General features: G+C 44.3%; 1 protein-coding gene across 5 annotated transcripts in view; it reads left to right on the top strand.

The window, feature by feature from the left end:
• The first annotated feature begins 625 nt into the window (after positions 1–625).
• Positions 626–11,743, top strand: part of FAM135A (family with sequence similarity 135 member A) — a 189,833-nt gene continuing 178,715 nt past the window's right edge. For 4 of the 5 annotated variants that reach the window (XM_075340243.1, XM_075340242.1, XM_075340241.1 and 1 more), the window contains exon 1: positions 626–759. The gene's annotated coding sequence lies outside the window, so the exon portion shown is untranslated. The remainder of the gene's footprint in view (positions 760–11,743) is intronic. The other variant, XM_075340244.1, reaches the window with a different exon arrangement.

Below are 11,743 nucleotides of genomic sequence, written 5' to 3'. Positions count from 1 at the left end.
CCTGTGGGTAATGCCCCAGCACTGTGTGCCTCCTCCCGTGGGCAATGCCCCAGCACTGTGTGCCTCCTCCCGTGGGTAATGCCCCAGCACTGTGTGCCTCCTCCTGTGGGTAATGCCCCAGCACTGTGTGCCTCCTCCTGTGGGTAATGCCCCAGCACTGTGTGCCTCCTCCCGTGGGCAATGCCCCAGCACTGTGTGCCTCCTCCCGTGGGTAATGGCCCAGCACTGTGTGCCTCCTCCAGTGGGTAATGCCCCAGCACTGTGTGCCTTCTCCCGTGTGTAATGCCCCAGCACTGTGTGCCTCCTCCCGTGGGTAATGCCCCAGCACTGTGTGCCTTCTCCCGTGGGTAATGCCTCAGCACTAGTGTGCCTGCTCCTGTGGGTAATGCCCCGCACTGTGTGCCTCCTCCCGTGGGTAATGCCCCGCACAGTGTGCCTCCTCCCGTGGGTAATGCCCCAGCAGTGTGCCTCCTCCCGTGGGTAATGCCCCAGCAGTGTGACTCCTCCCGTGGGTAATGCCCCAGCAGTGTGCCTCCTCCCGTGGGTAATACCCGTGCAGTGACTTGTACGTCCCCGGTGACAGCCCCGGTGCGGGTCAGTGTGGCGGCCGCCCCCTCCTCCCGGCTGTCACTCAGAGGCGGAGCCCGGCGCTTCTCTCCTCCCTCCGTGTGTCTGTGGCTGGCCGGATGGCTGTCTTACTCCAGGCCGGGGCTTTGGCCGGGTCTCAGCGGCTCGTGTTTTCCTCCTCAGCGGTGGACGGTAAGTGCGGTGTGTGCGGGTGGCGGAGGCTGCGGCTCAGGCCCTGCCAGGCCCGGCGGACGGACATAGCTGTGCGGTGTGTGTGTGCAGGGTGTGACAGTGTGTGCCCTGTGCCAGCCGTGTGTGTGCCGCCTGGCATTAGTGTGTGAGGGGTGTGTGGTGCCCAGGTCCCCAGTGCACCCAACGCTATGGTAAGCGATATGCTCCCTGGGACAGAATGGCCATTGTGGCAGAGGGTGGCATATTGTAGGGTGGAAGCATGGTTTATTCCAGGACTGGTGCCCACCTGAAAAGCAAGGCACAGTGTCAGGGCGCAGAGATCCAGCCGTGACACCTGCTCAGGGGAAGGGAGGACAAATGGCATCCGAATACCCAATACCGGAGTACGTAACATGTCCAGCTTTCCCAGGCCCCTGAATGTCTGCGTATGGAGTAAGACCGGAGATGTCTCAGCTCATAGTTAGTCCCGGAGGCTGAGAAATGTGGAGTCCATGGGTAACGGATCCCTGCTAATGGGTAACCATAGTGATAACATCACGGATAATGGGTAACCATAGTAATAACAGATCACTGATAGTAGGTAACCATAGTGATAACAGATCACCTATAATGGGTAACCATAATGATAACAGATCACTGATATTGGGTAACCATAGTAATAACAGATCACTGATAATAGGTGACCATGGTAATAACAGATCACTGATTTTGGGGAACCATAGTAATAACAGATCACCAATAATGGGTAACCATAGTGATAACAGATCACCAATAATGGGTAACCATAGTGATAACAGATCACCAATAATGGGTAACCATAGTGATAACAGATCACCAATAATGGGTAACCATAGTGATAACAGATCACCAATAATGGGTAACCATAGTGATAACAGATCACCAATAATGGGTAACCATAGTGATAACAGATCACCAATAATGGGTAACCATAGTAATAACAGATCACCTATAATGGGTAACCATAGTGATAACAGATCACTGATATTGGGTAATCATAGTAATAACAGATCACTGATAATGGGGAACCATAGTGATAACAGATCATCGATAATGGGAAGCCATAGTAATAGATCACTGATAATGGGGAGCCATGGTAATAACAGATCACTGATAATAGGTGACCATGGTAATAACAGATCACTGATTTTGGGGAACCATAGTGAAAACAGATCACCTATAATGGGTAACCATGGTAATAACAGATCATTGATAATAGGGAGCCATAGTAATAACAGATCACTGATAACAGGTGACCATGGTAATAACAGATCACTGATAATGGGGAGCCATAGTAATAACAGATAACTGATAACAGGTGACCATGGTAATAACAGATCACTGATAATAGTGAGCCATAGTAATAACAGATCACTGATAATAGGGAGCCATAGTAATAACAGATCACTGATAACAGGTGACCATGGTAATAACAGATCACTGATAATAGGGAGCCATAGTAATAACAGATCACTGATAACAGGTGACCATGGTAATAACAGATCACTGATAATAGGGAGCCATAGTAATAACAGATCACTGATAACAGGTGACCATGGTAATAACAGATCACTGATAATAGGGAGCCATAGTAATAACAGATCACTGATAACAGGTGACCATGGTAATAACAGATCACTGATAATAGGGAGCCATAGTAATAACAGATCACTGATAACAGGTGACCATGGTAATAACAGATCACTGATAATAGGGAGCCATAGTAATAACAGATAACTGATAACAGGTGACCATGGTAATAACAGATCACTGATAATAGGGAGCCATAGTAATAACAGATCACTGATAACAGGTGACCATGGTAATAACAGATCACTGATAATAGGGAGCCATAGTAATAACAGATCACTGATAACAGGTGACCATGGTAATAACAGATCACTGATAATAGGGAGCCATAGTAATAACAGATCACTGATAACAGGTGACCATGGTAATAACAGATCACTGATAATAGGGAGCCATAGTAATAACAGATCACTGATAACAGGTGACCATGGTAATAACAGATCACTGATAATAGGGAGCCATAGTAATAACAGATCACTGATAACAGGTGACCATGGTAATAACTAACTACTGATTAGTGGTAGACTGCAGATGACTGATATTAGATATTTCCCAGGAGAGGTGTTGGAGGGCTCGGGGTGCTGACCCCACAATACTGCCATTGGCGGCTTCCTGGGGTCACAGTACACTCCTGCTCCATCACACAGGTGCTCAGGAATCCCCTTTCTCCTTGGCCCCCCCATTGAGCGTCCATTCGTCACTTATACCGTGGATAGATGATAAATGTTGTTTCTGAGAAAAGCCCTTTAAATAAGTTTTGCACATAAACTGTACAAATCCCATAGGACGGGTGTATGATTGATTGTCATGGGTGACAAGATTATGTGTTACTTGAAGGGAATGTCTGCTGGTTTTCTGCTCTGTCTGAGGGGAGTGACAGCGCTCTGAGACGAGTAGGACGCTTATTCACAGAGTATTTGGAGTGATTTCTCCTGTGGAATTTGGAGCAGAACCTATCCACATTAAAAAAACAAAAGCCCAGTTTACTAGTGGCAGGGCCAGAGTCCGCTCATGTCCACACGGTGTGCAGTCCTGGATATTGCGGAGGGTTCTCTGTCCACTAGCGTGATGCTGATATTGGGTGTCCTCTTATGATCTGCATAGTGCTGTGTATCTGCGGCTGGTGGGTGTAGTCCGCCACTCATGAATATACAGGACTCCACAGCACAAATCTGGTGATAGATTCCCTTTAGGCCTGGTGCAGACAGTTGTATTTCATTCCATATACAGACTGGGCTGAACGTAGGTCTCCTGACCTTCACCTGCAACCTCCATGTATTCCTATGAGGCTATAAGTTTGGGTTAATCTCTGCATTGTAGTCCATACATGGACAATGACATATCGTCGGATCATGGCCTTAAAGGGAACCTGTCACCAGTTTTTGCTCCCTCATCTGAGAGCAGCATAATGTAGAGACAGAGACCCTGATTCCAGCGATGTGTCACTTACTGAGCTGTTTACTGTCATTTTGGTAAAATCAATGTTTTCTCTGCTGCAGATCTAGCAGTTAGCCCAGCATATTCATGAGCTCTGTATATCTGACAGCAGCTAAGTAGTCCTCTAATGATAATCTCCTGCTGATTAAACAATGATTTTATCAAAACTAAGCATTCCAGTATTTAACACATTGCTGGAATCAGGATCTCTGCCCATATGTTATGCTGCTCTCAGATTAAGTGGCAAAAAATCTGTTGATTCCCTAATAGGGACTAATGGGGCTCAGTATTTCTATTTTTTAGAAATGTCACAATCAATGATCCATCTTCAGGATCGCATCCTTTGACCACTTTCACTTCACAGTATTTGAGTGAACTTTCCTATCAGTATTTGTCACAAAACCAGGAGTGATTCTAAAGCTAGATATTGCCCAAATGTCATGAAAAAGAAGCCTTAGGCTCCATGCACATGCTGCATTTTTTTTGCTGCGTTTTTTGATGCTATTTGTTGCCCTCTTCCAGCAAAGTCTATAAGAATGCTGAAGTGCTGCGCCCATGTTGCTTTTTTTTTTTGCCTGCAGTTTTGGGTTGACAAAAAAATCTGCAGCATGTCAATTCTTTGTGCGTTATTGTTCTGCGTCTTTAAGCTCTGCTAGCATTGATTTAATAAAAAAAACGCATGGGATAAAATGTGCAAAAAACACGTTGGTCTTTCTGTTGTGTTTTCTGGGACAAGGTGCAGGTTTTTTTGTGAGCGGATTCTCTGCAGCGTGCGCACATAGCCTTACTGTATGTGCAGATGATGTCTTTTTCAGGGGGATTCTTTCTGAAAACGCACTAAAGTAACACCAAAAAGAATGAAATTATACAGATTGCTGCGCACATGTTTAGTCCTTTTAACGCTTTGAAAGCCATGAAGTGGCAAAAAATGACCTGCAAATGTTTCAGGTGGTTTCAGCATGGAAGGCTCTATGTTATATATGAAATAAAAAAAGAAGGTGGCACAGAAGACGTCAATGAAGACACTTAAAGGGAACCTGTCAGGGGTAATATGCACCCAAATCCACGAGCAGTTCTGGGTGTATATTGCTAATCCCTGCCTAACCGACCCTGTATACACTAGCATAGATAAAGGGATCTTTAGAAAAAGTATTTCTAAAGATCTTTTACTGTATGCTAATGAGCGAGGGCATTAGTCGCCCTGGGCATTGCTTCCCTTGCTAGTTGCCCCCATTTGCATGTTAGTACACCCCTGTGGGCGTGCTAACATGCTAATGAACATGAATGAATAACATGCTGATCTCACTCACCTCTCCACCGCCATCGCTGCCTGACGGGGGATTTTGGCTCAGTGCACATGACCCCGGAGTTTCGGTCATGCGCACTACTTCAGTTTGAAGCCAGAACACGTACACCCGGCTTCATAGTGCGAACTGAGCCGAAATCCAGTGTCGACCGCGATGGCGGCGGAAAGGGGAGTGAGATCATCCTGTGATGCTGCACATGAACTAGCATGTTACTACACCCACAGGGGCTTACTAACATGCTAATGGAGCCGACTAGCCAGGGGAACTAACGCCCAGGGGACTAGTCCCCTCGCTCATTAGCATACAGTAAAAGAGCTTTAGAAATACTTTTCCTAAAGATCTCTTTATCTAGGCAGGGATTAGCAATATACACCCAGAACTGCTCATGGTGCTGGGGGCATATTGTTTTCCCTAAAGGGAACCTGTCAGAAACAATGATTTTACTCAAGGGTCATCTGCTTCAAAAATGATGCGGATACACCGGAGTCTAAAAGATACCGAGTACACATACTCTGAATATGGATCCATAAAAATGATGGACTGTCCTCTGGAGAGGAGGAAGCAAAAGTATATAATTCTACATACAGTATTTCTAATATGGGAATATTTTATAAGACCACATGAAGATGTGTGTTTGCCTCATCAGAAAGCAATGGCTTATTATGCCAGGGATAGCTTTGGAAAAGAGGAAATGTTAATAGTTTACTTTTATCAATTAGCAAAATGTAAATTGAATAAATAAAAGAAATCTAATGGGTCATTCCATGTCAAGTGGACCAGTGGTGCCCACTCGACCTTCTCCGATTTTGGTATTATAATCCTATTAAGAATTGTAATAATGCTGTCTTTCGAGAATTGGCAGCCCCATCGCCTAGGAGCCATGGCCGATAGCATTGCAAGGCCAGCCGCGGGCGGTCTCCTTATCGCAGGTTCCGAAGCCTGGGGGTGGGAGTCTTTGACTAGGATCCCAAGCCTAATATTGGGTACCTTTTGTTGGTTCCCAAGCCATAATGTTCAGTCTAAGTGGTCTGGAATTGTTGCTGAATTTGCAACATAATGGGTTCAGAGAAGCTGTATGGTCGGCCCATTGCTGTTGCAGCTGGTGCTGGAATCATTGCAATGATCGACTGCTCGGGAATCCAGCATGTATCATTTCTCACAGGCCAGTGAAAGAAGCTAGCTGCTCCATGAGGATGCATAAAATGTATTAATGCATCATGGTCGTCGACTGAAATTTCAGAAATATTTCCAATCCACCAGTTCCTATCGTAAATGCAGGAAATGTATTGCCCTGGCTGGAGGTTTGCATCTGACAGATCTATCTACATGGGCAATGAAAGATGAAGGGTCATTTGACACCCTTGAAATGACAATCTTTTTGTCATCAATTGCCACAAACTGGTGATTTTCTCTTGTTCCGGCAATTGTATGTCCATCTTTGAACCTTTCCTCTTGAACTACCCGTATTTCGTCAATTTTTTCTTTTGGAACAAAAAAAACCTTGATTCCATGCAGTTGCTCGTTGCAAAAGTTGAATAAATCCACCGGGGTCAGTATTTGGTTTTCAGTTGGGCGTTGAAGACTGGCACGAGCTGCCAACCTCTTTGCTGTCCCTCCAATCCCATCAGATGACTGGTACCAAAAAAATTCCATTCAGCGCTGATATTGAAATCAGCATTGTGGTGGCACAAGTTGTACTGGGCTGCAGATCCATCGCTGAAGTAGTGGATATGACGAATCCCATAGATGAGAGTCTTGAGAAGAAAGTGTGGACTGCAACTGTATCATGTCGTGAGCAATCACTGATTAGTTATTATTATTAGTCAATAACTTTTCATAAATAAAAAGGTCTATAGGTTTTTGATTATAATAGACATTGCTAGCAACAATACAACTCTGTAATGTGATAAGAATCTGAAAATCAAACACAAAATCAATGCATTGCGCGCATAAATAACACCATGTTCAGTGGCATTTTTCTTTTCTTAAATGGAGAGACTCCAAAAAAACCCAATGATCCTTGTAGACAAAAATGTGCTCTTTCTAATGATATCAGAATTAATATATTTTAGGGGTACCCTTTTTGAGAAATTTGACCTAAAAATAGGTAAAACTCATTTTTTTTAAAGTTTGTCATCATATGTGGGTGTGAATATTTCCACAAATACATATGCTTTGACCGTGATATTGCAGCAATGCAAAGTCATGTAGATGTTTGTTGTACAGGGTAAAGCACCAGTTACTATTGGTTTTTGGTCTTGAGTTATATATGGGCAAAGTTAGGCATACATTTTATGCGACACGTTTTACAAGCTACTTTGACACAAAATTGCGGCCGAAATATTGTTTTGTCATAGCCGGTAATAATTTTATCGTGTCTAGCAGCAAAAGTTGAGCTAGTATGCCAAATTTCAGCATCATAGCCAGTATAGAACTCTAATGGCTATGTGCCAAAGTCTGCAAAATCCTCTTAGCTGAAGCCGCAGGCTTGGTGGACCCTCCAGTGAAAGGTCAACAGTGCCCAATGTATTTGAGATCTGGCCCTAAAAATGTACAGAACCTCTTTTCAAACATACATGTACATCCTTATACATTTTCAGCAAAATCGGAGAAGGTCGAGTGGGGACGATTTTTAAAACTGGTCCACTTGACACGGAATGACCCTAATCAATATTTGTTTTTTCCACCCTTTTGCCTTCTAAACCGCATCAGAGCATCAATTCTTCTAACTACACTTCTGTGTAGTATGTGATGGAAATGTGCAATTGAGTTGTTCCAAACATCCTGGAGAACTGACCACAGATCTTCTGTGGATGTAGGCTTGTGCAAATCCTTCTGTTCTTCATGTAATTTGAGACAAACCCAATGATGATCAGATCGGGGCTCTGTCGGGGCCTATCGTTATTTCCACAATTCATTTTTGACACTAAAGATAGTTTTGGCTGTAGTTTTTCGCCGTTGTCCTGCTGCAGAATAAATTTGCATCCAATCAGATAGATGCCTCCCTGATAAGACTGCATGAAGGATAAGTCTGTACTTTTATTTCTCAACATTTGGGACACTATTAACTGGCCAAATACCCAGCTCCATTTGCTGTATTGCAGCCCCTAACTTTGAAGGAACCTCTGATACTTCCCTGTTACCTGCAGACTCTCCAACCGTTCATGAGCAAACTGCCTTCTGTTCCTGCCGCCTCAGTCCAGAGCACCTGCGGCCATTTTTCTGCACCCCAGCTCCTGTTTTTTTGTGACTAGCTAAGTCACTTGCTCTTGTTTCCATGTTGAAGGCATAGTTTTTTGGCTGCAATTCTTCCTTGAAGACCACTTCTGGCCAGACTTTCCGGAACAATAGATAGGTGTAGCTGGGTCCCACTGCTGCCAGCTCTGGGCTGATGGCACTGCTTCCTTCCGGATGTTGCAGGGATGTACGTGTGTGTCTTTCATGTGTTGCTCTACGTTTACGTGACCGACCACTGCGTCTCCAGTCCTCAATGTTGCAGATTCCTTAATGCTGAGAAATACAGTCAGGGCCTTTATTCATCATGCAATGCCATCAAGGAGGCACCTGATTGGCTACAATTTTATTCCGCAAGACAGCGACCCCAAACATACAGCTAATGTCATTAAAGGGAATTTGTCACCAGGTTTTTGCTACCAATCTGTGTCACTTACTAAGCTGCTTGCTGTAGTTTGTATAAAATCTCTATTCTCTCTGCTGCAGATCTACCCGTTCTCTGAATGTGTAGTTCTGTATAACTCCGCCCCAGGGGCGGACATATAATTTGTGGAATTATGCAGCCGCGCAGGGGCCCAAGAGGTAAAGGGGCCCATATCTACTTCCAAAGCAGGTAAAATTGGGGAATATATTGAGCTATTGGACTGCAAAGGGCCCATTTACTGTTCTTGCACAGGGGCCCTTTTCTGTCTGTGTCCACTACTGATTGGTGGCTTTCTGCCTATGCACAGTGTATACAGAAAGCCACCAATCAGTGACAGAGGCAGGATTATATAGAGGTCATGAATATGCTTGATGACAGGGTAGCAGGTTTACTAGTCCTCTTGTGATTTTTTTTTTTTAATCATAACTACAGCATGCAGCCCTGTAACGTATCCCTGTAATCAGGGTCTCTTCCCCACAAGATGCTTCTTTCAGATTAAGTAAAAAACTCTGGTAACAGATTCCCTTTTAAGAACTACTATCTTTAGCAAAAAGCAAAAAAAGTCCATGAAGTGATGTTGTGGCCTAATGTAGCTCTGCTCTCATATTCATCGAGTCTGTCTGGGATTACGTGAAGCGACAGAAGCATTTGCACAAGCCTACATCAACAGAAGATCTGTGGTTAGTTCTCCAAGATGTTTGGAGCAGTATCCCTGCCGAGCTGTGGTTGATCACGCGCACTGCCACTCCATTCATTCTTAGTTCCCATAAGAATGAATGCACATGATCGACCTCCGCTTTAGAGACCTGTTTCTAGGGATAAAACTTTGCACAATCCTGGGTATATGATTTATAGTGTTTACACACACACCTGACAGCACTGATGCATCTGCTGATCGTACCGGCAGCTCATCCAGACCCATCACAATGCCGTCATTCAGCAGTCATTGTTGTGAGCCCAGTCCTGTGTATGTAGTGAAACCGGATTTGTGGCTTCTACCCTGGAACGTGAGACAATCTCATAAACATGTCTCCCATGTGATGTCACTTGTTGTCATCTGTTCAGCATTCTTACCCTGGGCTGGCTGTGATCCAGCATGTGATGGCTGAATCCCAGGAAGGTTTGGTAGGATTTGGAGGTACCTTTGTGATGTATGATGCACTATGGCCGTTTTCGCTCATGCGGTCTTTATGGTTAAATACTGTTTATTTTGCTTGCACATATCTTATTACTCAGTGTGTGCACCTTCCTCTGCAAACTAGTGAAATAATAGGTGTCTGGGGGCTTAAAATGGGTAATTTTACCGCCAAGCCTGCAGTTATTGTGACACTAGAGAATACGCGAAGGTTTATATGTCTGTGCAGAGCATGGCTTCCTATAATATTGGGCTTTGTGTACTGTTCAGTCGCTGTATCCTAGAATAATAAACCTCCTTTATCCTCTGTTCACACTTCTGTCATGGCTTCCATATGTAAGTTTCAAGAAGGATATGACTGATCCAAATGTACATGGTACGAGGATAGGTACATGACCTGCGCCATCAATTGGCCTTAAAGGGAGCCTGTCAACAGATTTTTGCCACCTAACCTGAGAGAAGCACAATATAGGAGCAGAGATCCTGATTCCAGCTGTGTCACTTACTGAGCTGCTTAGAATAGTTTTCATAAAATCACTGTTTAATCAGCAGTAAATTATCATTAGAGGACTACTTGGGCAGGTAGTCCAGCATATTCATGAGCTCTGCATAACTGCTAGATCTGCAGCAGAGAAAACATTGTTTTTATCAAAATGACAGCAAACAGCTCAGTAAGTGACACATCGCTGGAATCAGGGTCTCTGTATGTTATGCTGCTCTCAGAAGGGGGAGCAAAAACCTGGTGACAGATTCCCTTTAATTATAGTCATATACGGTAGATATGTGGCGAATAGGCAAAGATGAAACCCGTTTAATAGGAAGACAATGGGGAAGCACTCTCTGTGTATATACTGGGCGCATATGCTATGTGACTTGTTTTGTGTCTGTGTGGCTTGTATGTTATTCTTATTTTTTTTTTCTGGATCAAACAGTACAGGATAGTCTGTGATATTCTGATCAGACCTAACGCATGTGTGAGGCCATGTTCTCACGAAAGGAAGTCCTGCTTTTATACTGCACCAAAATACCAATCTGCTCTGATTATTGTGGGGTTTTGTGTGTTTTTTTTGGTGTATATTTTATGCAACATTTTTTTTAATGTATTTTATTGCAGGAACACTGGGATTCTGCACTAAAAAAAAAATATTGCATTTTTTATGAGCATTTTTAGGCTCCCCGTGAAAGTCTATGAAAAATAACATGCACAAGAAACCGCCCAGCATCTTTAAATGCACAGAGGCATGAGCTTTCATGAAAAGTAATCCACTGGGCTTGAACTTTTTACCTGTAGCAAGGAGTATTGTAAAATGTTCCAGTTCTCTCTTCCCTGTGTGATGGGGTGTAATGTCCTGATCGCTGGGCATCCTATTACTGGGACTCTCACCCAAGACCAGGTGAATGGAGCGGTGGTCGATCTTGCGCAGTGCCGCTCCGTTCATTCTTATAGGAGTGCTGCAGATATCCAGGCAAGCGCAACACTTGGCTATGTCTGGCGGTCCCCTTAATGGATTGGAGTGCGCCTGATTGACCACCGCTCTGTTCACACTAAGGCTGCTGTCACACATCCGGTTTTTGCAGTGCGGCACAATCCGGCTCAAAAACCTGTGCAACAGATGTGGTGAAAAAAACGGATCCGTTGCATAAGTTTTTCCATGCAGCCCGTCCGTTTTTTGACGCATGCGGCTTGATACTGAGCATGCGCAGTTCAAAAAACCGCATCCGGCGGCCATAGAATTGCATTGTAAATCGCGCTGCATTGCGCCGATGCGTTTTTTTTCGCGCCGCAGACAAAAACGTTCACTTGAACGTTTCATCTGGCCGCCGCATCAGCTAAATATG

The sequence above is a fragment of the Anomaloglossus baeobatrachus genome, chromosome 3 (assembly GCF_048569485.1).
Source record: "Anomaloglossus baeobatrachus isolate aAnoBae1 chromosome 3, aAnoBae1.hap1, whole genome shotgun sequence".
In the NCBI taxonomy this organism is placed as follows: Eukaryota; Metazoa; Chordata; class Amphibia; order Anura; family Aromobatidae; genus Anomaloglossus; species Anomaloglossus baeobatrachus.
Note: the sequence above shows the minus strand (reverse complement) of the source record. Positions and strands in the feature narration are given on the sequence as shown.